General features: G+C 44.2%; 1 non-coding gene across 1 annotated transcript; it reads left to right on the forward strand.

Annotated features, from left to right (window-relative positions):
* The first annotated feature begins 1,388 nt into the window (after positions 1 to 1,388).
* On the forward strand, positions 1,389 to 1,470 carry Trnas-aga. The gene has a single exon. It is a non-coding gene; the product is annotated as a tRNA-Ser (tRNA).
* Positions 1,471 to 14,810: the final 13,340 nt, after the last annotated feature.

Genomic DNA, 14,810 nt, shown 5'->3' on the forward strand with positions numbered 1-14,810 from the left:
ATATAAGTATTACTGTGTGTTAGACTACAGGGGTTAGTACAATTGGGTAACGAGAGGGAAGGATTGGGTAACGAGGAGGAAGGATTGGGTAACGAGAGGGAAGGATTGGGGTAACGAGGAGGAAGGATTTGGGTAACGAGGAGGAAGGATTGGGTAACGAGAGGGAAGGATTGGGTAACGAGAGGGAAGGATTGGGTAACGAGGAGGAAGGATTTGGGTAACGAGAGGGAAGGATTGGGTAACGAGAGGGAAGGATTGGGTAACGAGAGGGAAGGATTGGGTAACGAGAGGAAAGGATTGGGTAGAGGGAAGGAAATGGATGGGACAGGAAATTAAAGGAACATTAAGATTGGAAACACAGTGTAATGATGGAGATTGGAAGATGTATAGGACTTTGTGATTGGGGAATAAGGTGATTGGAAGACGGGATAATCATTGACCATTTAAGAACTATAGTTTAACCCTTCGAAGACCTTGGTTTAATACCATCCCTTTCAAAATGTTAAGCGATCGTCCCCAAAGGGTTAATCATCATCCTCAGAGGGTTAAACCATCGTCCTCAAGGGTTAAATCAACTTCCCCAAAAGAGTTACACCCTAGTCTTTTAAGGGTTAAAACATCATCCTCACGGTTAAACCATAGTCATCAGATGATTATACCATCGTTCTCAAAGGGTTAAGCCATCGTGTTTTGAGGACGATGATTTAACCCTTTGACGACGATGACTTAATTTGTTCAATTTTGTTTATTAAAAAAGTATAAAAATTGGCGCAAGTCACTCATAAATCGTTATTCACTTGTTATTGTTCAGTAAATATTAGGAATGTGTGTACAAAAATATTCTCTCTCTCTCTCTCTCTCTCTCTCTCTCTCTCTCTCTCTCTCTCTCTCTCTCTCTCTCTCTCAAACACCAGGTGTTACTCGTCCCACACCTCGCTGAGATCGGCTTACTTCCCCCCTCAACACATCTCCCTCCCTCTCATCTTCTTCATCTCCCTCCTCCTCCTCCTCTTGTCCATCTCCCTCCTCCTTCTCAATACCTCCACCTCATTCTTCTCCTGCTCCTCAATACCTCACCCTCCACCCTTCCTCCTCCTCCTGGACTCCTGGACGTGTCCTGATTCATTTTTGAGAGTGAATATATATATATATATATATATATATATATATATATATATATATATATATATATATATATATATATATATATATATATATATATATATATATATGCAATTCTAGAACCAACACAGGGTTAAACGACTTCATGACCATAGTGTCAGTACCCCCATAGTTTCGGAATTATAACACATGATAGTTGCTGCTGGTATATGATATAATCAACCGAGTAAAATTAAATATATTGTGTTCATAATAAAACATTAATAGCAGTGATGGCCGAGTGGTTAAGGCGTCTGACTAGAAATCAGATGGGATATTCCCGCGTAGGTTCGAATCCTACTCACTGCGAAAACCCTATGAATTTTCGATTATGATTTGGTTTACCTCTACTATAACAAAGCCTTCGACAGCGTACCCCACTAAAGAGTCGCATGGAATTGGAGGAGATGGTTTCAACTGGATTAGGGCGTGGCTAAAGTACAGGAAACAGAGAGTCGGTATTTATGGCAATCAATGCTCTTGTGGTAACGTCACTAGTGGATTACCACTCGGCTTAGTACTTGGACCATTACTATTTATAATATACATAAACGACTTACATATAGGCGTAGACAGCGACATAAGTAAATTTACTGACAACATTAAGAGAGGGCGTGTAATTAAATCTGATGAGGATTCGGCAAAACTAGAAAAAGGTATAAAAAGAAATTTGCATGGTCTGAAAAATAGCAGATGAAATTTAATGTGGACAAATGTAAAGTCTAGGTACAGTGGTTCTCAACCTGGGGGCCATGGCCCCCAAGGGAGCCACGGCATGAATTTAGGGGAGCCACGGCGAGCTGTTATAAATTGTACGTTTCCAAATAATGTTGGGAATCTGAATTAAACAAAACTTGTATTACTTATTTTGACTTGGCAGAAGAGAATTTTTATTCTTTTTTTGTCATTTTGTTTAATCATAACGACAATACAATTTTAATATTTACAGACTCTGGTGCTATTTTTTTTTTAATTTTACGAATTATTTAAGATTTCACAGGTCCAGTCCCTGTCTGTGTGACAGGCGCTGGACCGAGCTGCTGAACTGACTTGTTCAGTACGTGTCCGTGTGTCATCCCTTTGCAAGTGGTGATAGGACCGAATGGTCTCAGTCTGGTCTGGGATACCATCACGAAAACAGTGGAGTGTATTGTCTCTGAACAATATATTGTGCATTTTATTTTTCATCATTATTTGTGGGGGAGTATGGGAGAAAAATGAAGGAGGCCACGAGGTTGTTGAAAATTCCTCAAGGGGGGAATGGAGTGAAGAAGGTTGAGAACCACTGGAGATGTAAACAAGGAAACCAGATATCAGATGAACAACGTCATTATAGAGAAATCCGATTATGAGAAAGATTTTGGGGTGATGATAAGTAGGAATCTTAACTAAGTCAACAATTGTATTTACTCGAAACAAGACTAACAGAGTACTTGGATTCATACAAAGAAGTGTTAGTTACAAGACTAGCGAGTATGTCCTAAAACTATGTCTTGCGTTTGTGAGACTTCACTTGGATTATGCAGTTCAATTTTTGGTCACCGTACTACAGAATAGATACCGAACCCCTAGAAAGCATACAGAGGAGGATGACAAGACTAATCCCGGGCATTAGGTACACTTGCAACAAAAAGTATCGGTGCATACTGTAGTGTGAACAATTTGAGACCAGTGACGATAGGTATTGGGAAAGGCGAGTTGTTCCAGCCGTATGTTGGCAGCCCTGGTCAAGTGAAACAAACCGTTATAAATAAGGTCGGGAAGTGATAAATAGACAGTATGAAATATGAGGAGCTCCCTGTTAACAAAATTATTTGTGATGCTTGTGAATATTGCCACATTAATTTATGCTACCAAATAAACCACCTGGTCGTCCTGAGGGTGGTAGCGTGGACGGCCGCTCCAGACATGTCATCTGTAGCACCAGTTTAGGTATCGCCGAATCCATCGTGCAGCGGTGTTCCTGTGGACACCAACCCGCTGGCTAATATCTGTGACGCCGAACCCTTCGTTATGAAGGGCAATAATATCCTCGTGTTCTCTCTCTAAGGTTTCATGTCGTCTGGCATGTGTAGATCTCTACTGCTTTATATTGCCTCTGATTTATGCCCACGTTCACCGAGAGAACCCTCGCTCATCATTCAGTCGACACAAAGCAACAATCCGAAAAAGGAAACAAACACACTGATTGTCAGCCATATGGCAACACCTAGTGGGGGGGTTATGAGGATACACTTACCAACCCTCCCGACATATCACAATAGTATATGTATCGTTTCAGTCGTCGATCTCACCCTGCACCGATACTTTTTGGTGCGAGTGTACCTTGAGTACAGAGACAGAATAAGGCATCTGAATTTGCACTTTCTCGAGAGACGTAGAGTGAGGGGCGATATGGTCGAGGTTTATAAATAAAAGTCAGGGTTAAATAAATGTGATATCAACTTCTAATTAGACTTTGAGTGATATAACAAAGGTACTTAAACTATCCAACCAGGAGCGAGTTCATAGCAATGGTTTTAAATTAGACAAATTTAGATTTAGGCCGAGATAGGTAAACATTGATTTGGAAATAGAGTGATGGATGAGTGAAACAAGTTACCGAACATCATCTTTAACTTGAATACGCTGGATAGCTTCAAATATAGGTTGGATGGATATATGAATGATAGGGGTTGGGTGTAAACGGGGCAGCCTAGTATGGGCCAATAGGCCAGCTACAGTTTCCTCCATTCTTATGTTCCAATGTACAATCTGATGTAGATTTTAAAGTACATGTTCCGGCCATCTTACTGAATGTTACCACTTACTTTAAACAGTGTTTGATATTTTATGTTGTATGTCCATAGACTTGATGCAGTCCTCCCTCGCCTAATTTTGTGGTATAACTCCAAAACTATGGGATATTGACACTATGGTCATGTATCCGTATGTGTGTCTCAGGCATACACCTCACCCCCACCTGCAGGGTGTATGGCGGAATAGTCCCTTGATCACCTATTCTAACTACCCCTTTATAATCTAGTCATGTGAGGTCATAACTCCCGTCACCTCACGTCTACAGCCTCTCAGCTTGGTGGTTCCTTTGAAATGATGACAACTTGAACCCGACTGACCAACGGCGGGATGACTGCTATAAAGGTAGATCACTAATGTGGTACAATGATGAACTGCCTGGTTAAACATATACGGAAAGGTGCTGCAGCGCTTGACACATTCCGTCAAGTTTCTTCTCAAAATATTAACTTGTCCTCCGGGCAAGTGCCGAACATATGGACATGAAAAACCACTTCCCTGGCCCCAGGCACTGCTAGTATGCAGTCTGGTCACCGTTCTTCCCTACCGTGACGTGTCCTGATTCGTCCTTCCCTGCCATGATGTCACTCCCGCTACTCTGCATTCTTGTCGTCTCGTTGTATCTGTCAAACACTACCTAACATAACATAACATAACATAACATAATTTTTTTTTATTGGTTGCCCCTCGTATAACGAGGATGGCCGGCCCAAGGGCCAACTAGGCGTGAATTTGTTGAAGGTGTAGAAGCTGTCGCCAACACACCAACCACACCCTAAGTGAACGAGTTGCATGACCCAGTGTCAAGGAATAGTCCGAGAAGACCGGACAACTCACCAGCTGCACTGGCTAATCATTACCCCGGAACACGATCCGCAAATCGATTAACATCCAGGTTCCCAATTACTGCTGGGTAGACAGAGGCAAATGGCGTAAAGAAAATTGCCCCTGACATAACCTAAAATAACCTATCCTAAGCAAACCTAACCTAACCAAGATTCACCAACCTAACTTAAATCAGCCAAACTTAGCCTGATTCAAACTTAACATGATGCTAACCTAACCTGCCCAGCCAGCTCAGCCTTGCCTAATCTGACATGACCTGACCTAACCCAACCCAACCCAACAGCAACTTAACCTCAGCTCGAATATGAACTCTTGTCCGTCTTTGAATGGTGAATATAGATCGTTATCCTCTACACCACGGCCTACCCTTTGAGCCTCTGACCTCCATCCTGATGTTGACATAGAGAGTTTACCTATGTCGACCCAGGGAGAATACCTCACTTACCTCTCTCTCTCTCTCTCTCTCTCTCTCTCTCTCTCTCTCTCTCTCTCTCTCTCTCTCTCTCTCTCCTCTCCAGTGATTGGCGATAAATGATTAAGATACCTCAGCCACACGTGGTTTCTGGTGATAGTGAGGAAGACGAAAAGAAAGTGGAAGAGAGAGAGAAAGTGAAAAACAAAAGAGAGTAAAGAAACTAAGATAGCGTAAGTAAGTAAAGTAACTGAGCCGGTCCACCACTGTTGAGGCATTTGCAGGAGAGATGCAACACAAGAAAGCTTTTACTAATACTGAAGTGAACCACTCAACCTGTTGCCCCTGTAAGACACCTTCACTCTGTCTTAAGGAGTTTACTCAAAGAAACTCGGGATCTTTGGGAGGCGTGAGCACAAACGGGATACCACGAGTTAAGAAAAGACCATAGACTTGGTTACTAGATGGTGGTAGTGGTGTGGTGTGATGGTGGTAGTGGTGTGGTGTGGTAGTGGTGTGGTGTGGTGGTGGTAGTGGTGTGGTGTGGTGGTGGTGTGGTGTGGTGGTATGGTAGTGTGGTAGTGGTGTGGTGATGGTAGTGGTGTGGTGAGTGGTGTGGTGTGATGGTGGTGAGTGGTGTGGTGTGGTAGTGGTGTGGTGGTATGGTGGTGGTGTGGTTTGATGGTGGTGGTGGTTTGTTGGTGTGGTGCTGATGTGGTGATGGTGGTGGTGGTGTGGTTTGGTGGTGGTGTGGTGGTGGTGTGGTTTGTGGTGGTGGTGGTTGTGATGTGGTGTTAGTGTGATGGTGGTGAGTGTGGTGTGGTGGTGGTTGGTGTGATGGTGGTGAGTGGTGTGGTTGGTGATATTGGTAGTGGTGTGGTGGTATGGTGGTGTGGTTATTGGTGGTGGTGGTGTGGTGTGATGGTGGTGGTGGTGTAGTTGTAGTGGTGGTGGTGGTTATTGGTGGTATGGTGGTAGTTGTGGTGTGATGGTGGTGGTGGTGTGTGTTGGTGGTATGGTGGTGGTGTGAGATTGGAGTGGTGGTGTGTGGTTTGGGTGTTTGGTTGTGGTGGTGGTAGTGGTGTGGTGGTATGGTGGTTTGTGATGGTGGTATTGGTTTGTGTGGTGGTGGTGTGATGGTGGTGAGTGGTGTGGTGTGATGGTGGTGGTGGTGTGGTTTATTAGTTGGTGGTGGTTGTGGTGGTGGTGGTGGTTAGTGGTGTTGGTTGGTTATTGGTGGTGGTGATTGGTGAGTGGTGTTGTGATGGTGGTAGTGGTTGTGGTGTAATGGTGGTAGTGGTGTGATGGTGGTAGTGGTGGTGGTAGTAGTGGTGTGATGGTGGTAGTGGTGTGGTGTAATGGTGGTAGTGGTGTGATGGTGGTAGTGGTCTGGTGGTGGTTGGTGGTTATTGGTGGTGGTGAGATGGTGGTGAGTAGTGGTGTTTGTGATGGTGGTGGTGGTTGTTAGTTATGATAATTGGTAGTGGTTGATTAGTTATTGGTGGTGGTGTGATGGTTGGTGGTGGTTGTGATGATTGGTGAGTGGTTGTGGTGTGATGGTGGTAGTGGTGTGGTGGTGGTAATTGGTGTGGTGTGATGGTATGGTGGTGGTTGGTGTGGTGGTGGTGTGGTGTGTGGTTGGTGGTGGCGTGGTTGTGGTGGTGGTGGTGTTGGTGTGAGTGGGTAGTGGTGGTTGTGGTGTGATGGTGGTGGTGGTTGTGGTTGTAGTAGTTGGTGGTGGTGTGGTGTGTGGTGGTGGTGGTGTGGTGTGATGGTAGTGGGGTTGGTGTGATGGTGGGTAGTGGTGTGGTGTGGTGTAATGGTGGTAGTGGTGTGGTGTAATGGTGGTGGTGGTGTGGTGCGATAGTGGTAGTGGTGTGGTGTGATGGTGGTGGTGGTGTGGTGTAATGGTGGGTGGTGGTGTGGTTTTGGTGTAATGGTGGTAGTAGTGTTGGTGTAATGGTGGTAGTGGTGTGGTGTGATGGTAGTAGTGGTGTGATTATGTGGTGGTAGTGGTGTGATAGTGGTAGTGGTGGTATGGTGTGGTGTAATGGAGGTGTGGTGTAATGGTGGTGAGTGGTGTTGTAGTGGTATGGTGTGATGGTGTGATGTGATGGTGGTAGTGGTCTAATGGTGGTAGTGGTGTGGTGTGATGGTGGTAGTGGTGTGGTTTGGTGTGGTAGTGGTTTGGTCTGATGGTGTGGTAGTGGTGTGATGGTGGTAGTGGTGGTAGTGGTGTGATGGTGTTGTAGTGGTGTGGTGTAATGGTGGCAATGGTGTGATGGTGTGGTAATTGGTGTGATGGTGGTTTGTGATGAAATGGTTGTAGTGGTGTGTTGTGGTGTGATGGTGGTAGTGGCGTGGTGTAATGGTGATGAGTGGTGTTTTGGTGTCGTAGTGGTTTGGTCTGATGGTGTGGTAGTGGTGTGATGGTGTTAGTGGTGTGGTGTAATGGTGGTAGTGGTGTGTTGTGAGGGTGGTAGTGGTGTGGTGTGATGGTGGTAGTGGTGTGGTGTGATTGGTGGTAGTGGTGAGTGGTGTGGTAGTGGTGTGGTGTGGTGTGATGGTGGTGGTGGTGTGGTGTAATGGTGGTAGTGGTGTGGTGTGATGGTGGTGGTGGTGTGTGATGATTGGTTGTGGTGGTGGTGTGGTGAGTGGTAGTGGTGTGATGGTGGTAGTGGTTAGTGTTGTGATGGTGGTGGTGGTGTGGTGTGATGGTGGTGGTGGTGCGGTGTGATGGTAGTGGTGGTGTGGTGTAATGGAGTTAGTGGTGTGGTGTGATGGTGGTAGTGGTATGGTGTGGTGGTATGGTGAGTGGTGTGGTGTGGTGTGGTAGTGGTGTGGTATAATGGTGGTAGTGGTGTGGTGTAATGGTGGTAGTGGTGTGTGTGATGGTGGTGGTGTGGTGTAATGGCGGTAGTGGTGGTGATGATGTGAATGTGATGGGTGATGATGGCGATGGTGGTGTGGTGTTATGTGATGATGATGATGATGATGATGATGATGATGATGGTGGTGATGGTGATACGAAATATACTGTATTGAATAACTATGATGAATATTTAGTCTGCCTTCAGCATGCGATAACTCAAGCACATGCGATAACTCAGAGCAGCAGCGATAACTCAAAACCTATGCGATAATCAGACTCACAGACTTCGATATAGAACCTGTCGAAATCAGAACCTTGTCGATACTAGAAGCCTTGTCGATAAACTGAAACCTGTACGATAACTCAGAAACCTTGTACAATAACTCCGAAACCTTGTACGATAACTCCGAAACTTGTACGATAAACTAAAACCTTGTACGATAACTCAGAAACCTTGTACGATAACTCAGAAACCTTGTACGATAAACTAGAAACCTTGTACGATAACTCAAAACCTTGTACGATAACTCAGAAACCTTGTACGATAACTCAGAAACCTTGTCGATAAACTAAAACCTTGACGATAACTCAGAAACCTTGTACGATAAACTAGACCTATAAGAAACTTGACGATAACTGAAACCTTGTACGATAAACTAGAAACCTTGTACGATAACTCAGAAACCTTGTACGATAACTAGAAACCTTGTACGATAACTCCAAACCTTTACGATAACCAGAAACCTTGCGATAACTCAGAAACCTTGATGATAACCGAAAACCTTGTACAATAACCAGAAACCTTGTACGATAAACTAGAAACCTTGTACAATAACTCAGAAACCTTGTACGATAAACTAGAAACCTTGTACGATAAACTAGAAACTTTGTACGATAACTCAGAAACCTTGTACGATAAACTAGAAACCTGACGATAACTCAGAAACCTTGTACGATAACTCAGAAACCTTGTACGATAACTCAGAAACCTTGTACGATAACTCAGAAACCTTGTACGATAACTCAAACCTTGTACAATAACTCAGAAACCTTGTACGATAACTCAGAAACCTTGTACGATAACTCAGAAACCTTGTACGATAAACTAGAAACCTTGTACGATAACTCAAAACCTTGTACAATAACTCAGAAACCTTGTACGATAACCAGAAACCTTGAGATAACTCAGAAACCTTGTACGATAAACTAGAAACCTTGTACGATAACTCAGAAACCTTGTACGATAACTCAGAAACCTTGTACGATAACTCAGAAACCTTGTACGATAACTCAGAAACCTTGTACGATAACTCAGAAACCTTGTACGATAACTCAGAAACCTTGTACGATAAACTAGAAACCTTGTACGATAACTCAGAAACCTTGTACGATAACTCAGAAACCTTGTACGAGTGGATACAGCTCATTCTCTGTTCCGGGAGTCAGTGGTTTCACCTCGGCACTCCCAGTTCACCCAGCTGTAAATGGGTACCTAAGTCGAGTGCAGTACCGGCCATGCTGCCCTTTGTGTACCGAAGGCTTAGTATACAGTGTGTTGTATCCATATTGTTCTTAACGGTTAGTCAGGCCTATGGGAACCACTTTTCGCTATGTTTACGAGATTTTATTGATCGCTGGCAGTAAAGTCCTTTCATTAGTCAATAACGTGTGATGGTCGTTTAGCGTATAAAATTCACTTATTGTACATAAAGAATCTGTAAGTTGATTTTCCCTCTAACTAACTAACTAACTCCAGGATAACGCATCTAACTCTAGTATCGGTTTAATTATGACTTTATTTTGGTCAATATTTCTGTGATTTGGTTTACGTCAGATGTGATATTTAACGTAAAGAACCTTTGAAAATTGGAGTTCAGGTTCCCCCTTTTTTCTTATTTTTACCCCAAGAACTAATTACGAGCCTAAAATATGTTATTCCTTTCGTTGGGGGTTAATTACTGGTGATGGTTTTTCAATGGTGACGCCTCGATCAAAGCTGACACGGAGATGAGAGTTTTAGGGATAAATCTTGAAAGAGGAAGGAGGGAGGGAGGTGGAGGAGGGAAGGACGGAGGGAGGTGAGGGGGGGAGGAAGGAGAGGAGAGAGGGAAGGAGGTGAGGTAGGAAGGGAATGAGAGGGACGGTGAGGGAAGGAGAAGGAGGGTGATGCAGGAAGGGAAGGACGGAAGATAAGAGAAGAAGGAAAAGACGGATGGGGTGGGGAGGGCATCTCTGTACCTGGATTGTGTACCCGTCCATCTGGGGTCTACCTATCCAGATCACCCGCCTATTCTTCCGTTCACCTAACCACAAGCCTATCACAACCACATCAACATTCCTCTCACAAATATCACCTTAAAAACACTAATCTGGTCTGCATCTCTTCATAAAAAGAACTCTGCCAGCACAAGCAGTCAACAGTGCCTGACGTTCACCTTCCCTCCCTCCCACCCAGTAATGACACGCTCAGTAGAAAGTTTCGCCAGACGAAGACATAAATATCCCATCTTCTGCTTGTGCTAGAATTTTTTTTATAAGGTTCTGGCCATTAATCACAGCATTGCCACCTCGGGGGAACGTCAACACGGTGAAATAATCATTGAAAATAACTCACGGTGTCAGAGGGTGAGCCAGTGGGCGGGGCTCTCACGCTCTCTGTGGGTCTGGGTTCTTGTAAGGCGGCGGTGAGATAGATGATGATGGTGATGACCTCTGGCGGCTCCTGGTGGAACTAATTTGGCCGTGTGATTACAGATGTTTCTTGTTTTGGTGGTGCTATATTTAACGATTATTATCCCCCCCCTCTACTCTCTCTCTCTCTCTCATTTCACTCTCTTTTTCTTCCTTCTTCCTTCCTTCCCTTTCTCTCTGTAATATACACTGTATCCTCTGTGACAACGATCTCTCTCTCTCTCTCTCTCTCTCTCTCTCGCATAATAGCTATGACACTTACTACACAAAACCTTCACTGCTTCCTTTGATCTATCATCAGAGACAACTAGCAGAACCCGATAAGGAAGGTGGGCTGGTGAAGAGTGGGTTGGTGAAAAGTGGGCTGGTGAAAGGTGGGCTGGTGAAAAGTGGGCTGGTGAAAGGTGGGTTGGTGAAAAGTGGGTTGGTGAAAGGTGGGCTGGTGACTCTCTGCTGGACGGCCTCACACCGGTGTCTGTGCCTGTAAGCATCACCGACCTGAGTCTCTTTCTGTTCCCAGGAGTTTGTTGGTGTTAAGGTGATGATAGAGGTAATCCCAGAAAGTCGACTCCATTATCAATCCACAACGCTTCTTGGCTGACTGGTGATGTAGCCAACGTATATATTAACCTTTATTTCTCTCCACTGACTGTACTGTGTGTTAAGGCAAATATTACACACACTTATGTCTGCTATTGTAATAAGGAAGACAATTACCGGGTAGAGGCCTGTGATTCACGCTCCCATACTCTCAGGGTTTGTACCTTATGGAGAGAATGTGTGTGGGTGAAAGACCTGGCTAACCATACAGTTATGCAAGTAAATACTAGTTAATTAATGATATAAACTACGGCGTTGCGGAATGAGGTGTAAAGATCCATTGATTTTTTGGTATCTGGATGAGCGGCAACTGCACAAATTGCAAGATTGCATCGGCTAAATTTGAGTTCTGGACCCGGCCCTGGGTTGGGTTAGGTCAGGTCAGGTCAGGTCAGGTCAGGTCAGGTCAGGTCAGGTCAGGATAGGGCCCCGTAGGTCCCCAACATTCCAACGTCGCGGGCCAGCGGAGAGTGATCAAAACAAAATCAAATCTGCTGCTCAGTAATTGTAAATATTTTATAATCCCAATATACAGAGTCCATATACAGTACAGTAGAGCCTCGGTGTTTCCTGAGGTTGGGGCAGATGATTACAGGAAAATTTCTTCTTTTTTTTTGCGATATATCGTTTTATAAAGTAGGAGATGTAGGCACGGGAGGAGACCCAGAAGATACACCATAAATGTCTTAAAGATGTTTATTTATTTCAGTAAACATTAACAGCAGCTCGGCAGTGAGGCTCAGCTGTAATGTGAACAGGTGTACACAGTGTATTCCTGTATTCCAATAATCTTTACCCAGCACTGTTGACGATAATAGTATAAAAAATAGTAATAAACTGAGATAAATCGGAGAGGAAATCAAGACATTCTATCCGCCTGACCGACTTACCAAAGACCCTCGTCACCTGCCAGACCACCCAGGAGTCAGCTGTCAGTTGCCACAGATTAATATAAAATAAATGTCAGCAATTATCAGAGCACATATTATTATTATTATTAATGATCACAAAGTTTAAGATAATTATTTTTAGTAAGAAATTATAAACAAAATAAGTGACGGTAAACAAATCCGACGGACCAGTAACTCTTAAAGATTGAGTACTGCTGAGATAGTGTATAATTATGTTGGGCTCAGAACACGAAAAGCGACCACAACGCTTTGTGGTTGTTTGGAAAATAACCAGAAGCGAGATTTTGCTATAGGTTAGTTTGGATTGGGTTAGGTTAGGTTAGTTTGGATTGGGTTAGGTTAGGTTAGTTTGGATTGGGTTAGGTTAGGTTAGTTTGGATTGGGTTAGGTTAGGTTAGTTTAGTTTAGTTTAGTTTAGTTTAGTTTAGTTTAGTTTAGTTTAGGGTAAAATCCAAGACGCAAAATTTCGCTTTCTGGTTATTTTGAAAACAACCACAACGCCTTGTGGTCGCTTTTCGGTTTCTGAGCCCAACATATTTATAGGTTTGGTTAAGCTAATTCAAATTAGCTTGGGTTATTATAGGTAAGGTTAAACGCGATTAGGTTAGGTTGGGTTAAGCTAATCCAAGTTAGCATATGTTAAGCTAAAATTCGGTTAGATAGGTTAAGTTAAGGTAATTCAACTTAGCTTAGGTTAAATTATGTTAGGTAAGCTTAAATTACTTTAGGATAGGTTGAGTTAAGTTAGTTTAGGTTAGGTGAGGAGCTGTTGTGTGATACCTGGTGTCATTTAAACAGAGAAGACAGGAGAGGGAGGAGGAGGAAGAGAAGGAGAGCGGTGAAGGAAGAAAAGGTTGAAGGAAAGAAGGAGGAGAGGATTGAAGGGGGGATGAGAAGGAAGAGGGAGAAAGGGTTAAGGAGGGGAGGAGAGGAGGAAGAGAGGGTAAAAGAAGGAGAGGGAGGATAAAGAGAGGGTTAGGGAAGGCGGTAGAGAAGGTAAAGGAAGGAGATGAAGAGGTGGAAGAAATGATTGTGAGGGACAGGGAAAAGGAGGAGAGATGAAGAGGGACGAGAAGATCAATATGGGGCATGGAGACAGACCAGAGAGAATTTGAGGAGGAGGAACATGAGAGAAAGAGGCTTAATAGGAGGAAGAGGAAGAAATAATAGGAGGAAGAGGAAGAAATAAGAGGAGTAAGAGGAAGAAGAAGATAAAGGAGGAGGAGAATGAAGTAAACACCTGTGGTTGAGGTCTTGATGAAGGGAGGCAGGTGTGGGTGAGGGAAGACAGGTGTGGGTGAGGGAAGACAGGTGTGGGTGAAGACAATCAGTTGTAGATGAGAGGGGACAGGTAAAAATGAGGGCATCCAGGTGTCTCGATAAGGGAAGACATGTGTATACAAAACTTAACAGGTGTGTGAGTGAAAAGGAACAGCTGTAGATGGGGGGGAAAAACTCCAGACGTGAGGGGAGGTAGGTGAAGGAACGAGCCAGCGGGTGTATGGGTAGGGGGAGAAAGAGACAAGTGAATAGGGTGAGATGAGGGGATAGGTGAAGTGTGTGTGTGTGTGTGTGTGGACGAAGGGGAAGGAAAGAGGGTAAAAAGGGGGATGGTTGGCCGGAGATGCTGCGGGCCACAACGTCGCCATGGTTACCTTGATCAACCTTGGATATCAGAGGTCTCGATTCAGGGCCTCGCTCCGACATAATATCCACACCAAAACAAACCTCCCCCTGACCTCCCCCAAATGAGAAGATGGGGGGAGGGGTTAAGTAGAACATTGTCTTTGTTGTTTTGTTCAAGAGACAAGACAAAAGATGATAAGACTGAGCCAACGTGACTTGTGCGTTCTATTAAGACGTGAACCTCATCTTGGAGAGGTTCAGTAGTGGTGAGAGAGAGTGTAGCAAAGAACATAAGAACATAAGATTATTTACTTCAACCAGAGGGACTCATTCTCGGGGGAGGGGGGGTCCTTAGAAGTGAACCTACCTTGGAGGGGTTCAGTACAGGTGAGAGAGACGTAGGTAGAGGATTCTTAAGGTGGTTATATATAGATGTTTTGACGTTGGCCCGCCAGCCTTCCCCCAGACGTTCATCCCACCCTTTGATGGTGACATGACCACCCCTTCTTCTCACCTCCCTCCCTTCCTCCCTCCTTCCCTCTCCCTTCCTCCCTTCCCTTCCCTCCCCTCCCTCCCTATCCCACCTGCCGAAACCTCAATACTACGGGTCGATCTCTCTCTCTCTCTCTCTCTCTCTCTCTCTCTCTCTCTTGTAACTTGCCCTGTAATTATTGGCTTGTAAGTTAAAAAAGTCACTTGTAATTTCTATTTGTACATGTTTCAGATTGTTTATAGTCACATAAAACACACTGTTCCTTTCATAGTTTATTATCAGCATCAGTTGGTGTAATGATGACTGAACCAATGGTGGACAACTGTTCTTCTATGAGAGAACAAAGAGGTTATTGTCAGAGCACTTTTAATAACACGTCCGTAGTGTTTCAGATGCAGTGTT

Source organism: Homarus americanus, unplaced genomic scaffold, assembly GCF_018991925.1.
Source record: "Homarus americanus isolate GMGI-L3 unplaced genomic scaffold, GMGI_Hamer_2.0 scaffold31983, whole genome shotgun sequence".
NCBI classification, from domain to species: domain Eukaryota; kingdom Metazoa; phylum Arthropoda; class Malacostraca; order Decapoda; family Nephropidae; genus Homarus; species Homarus americanus.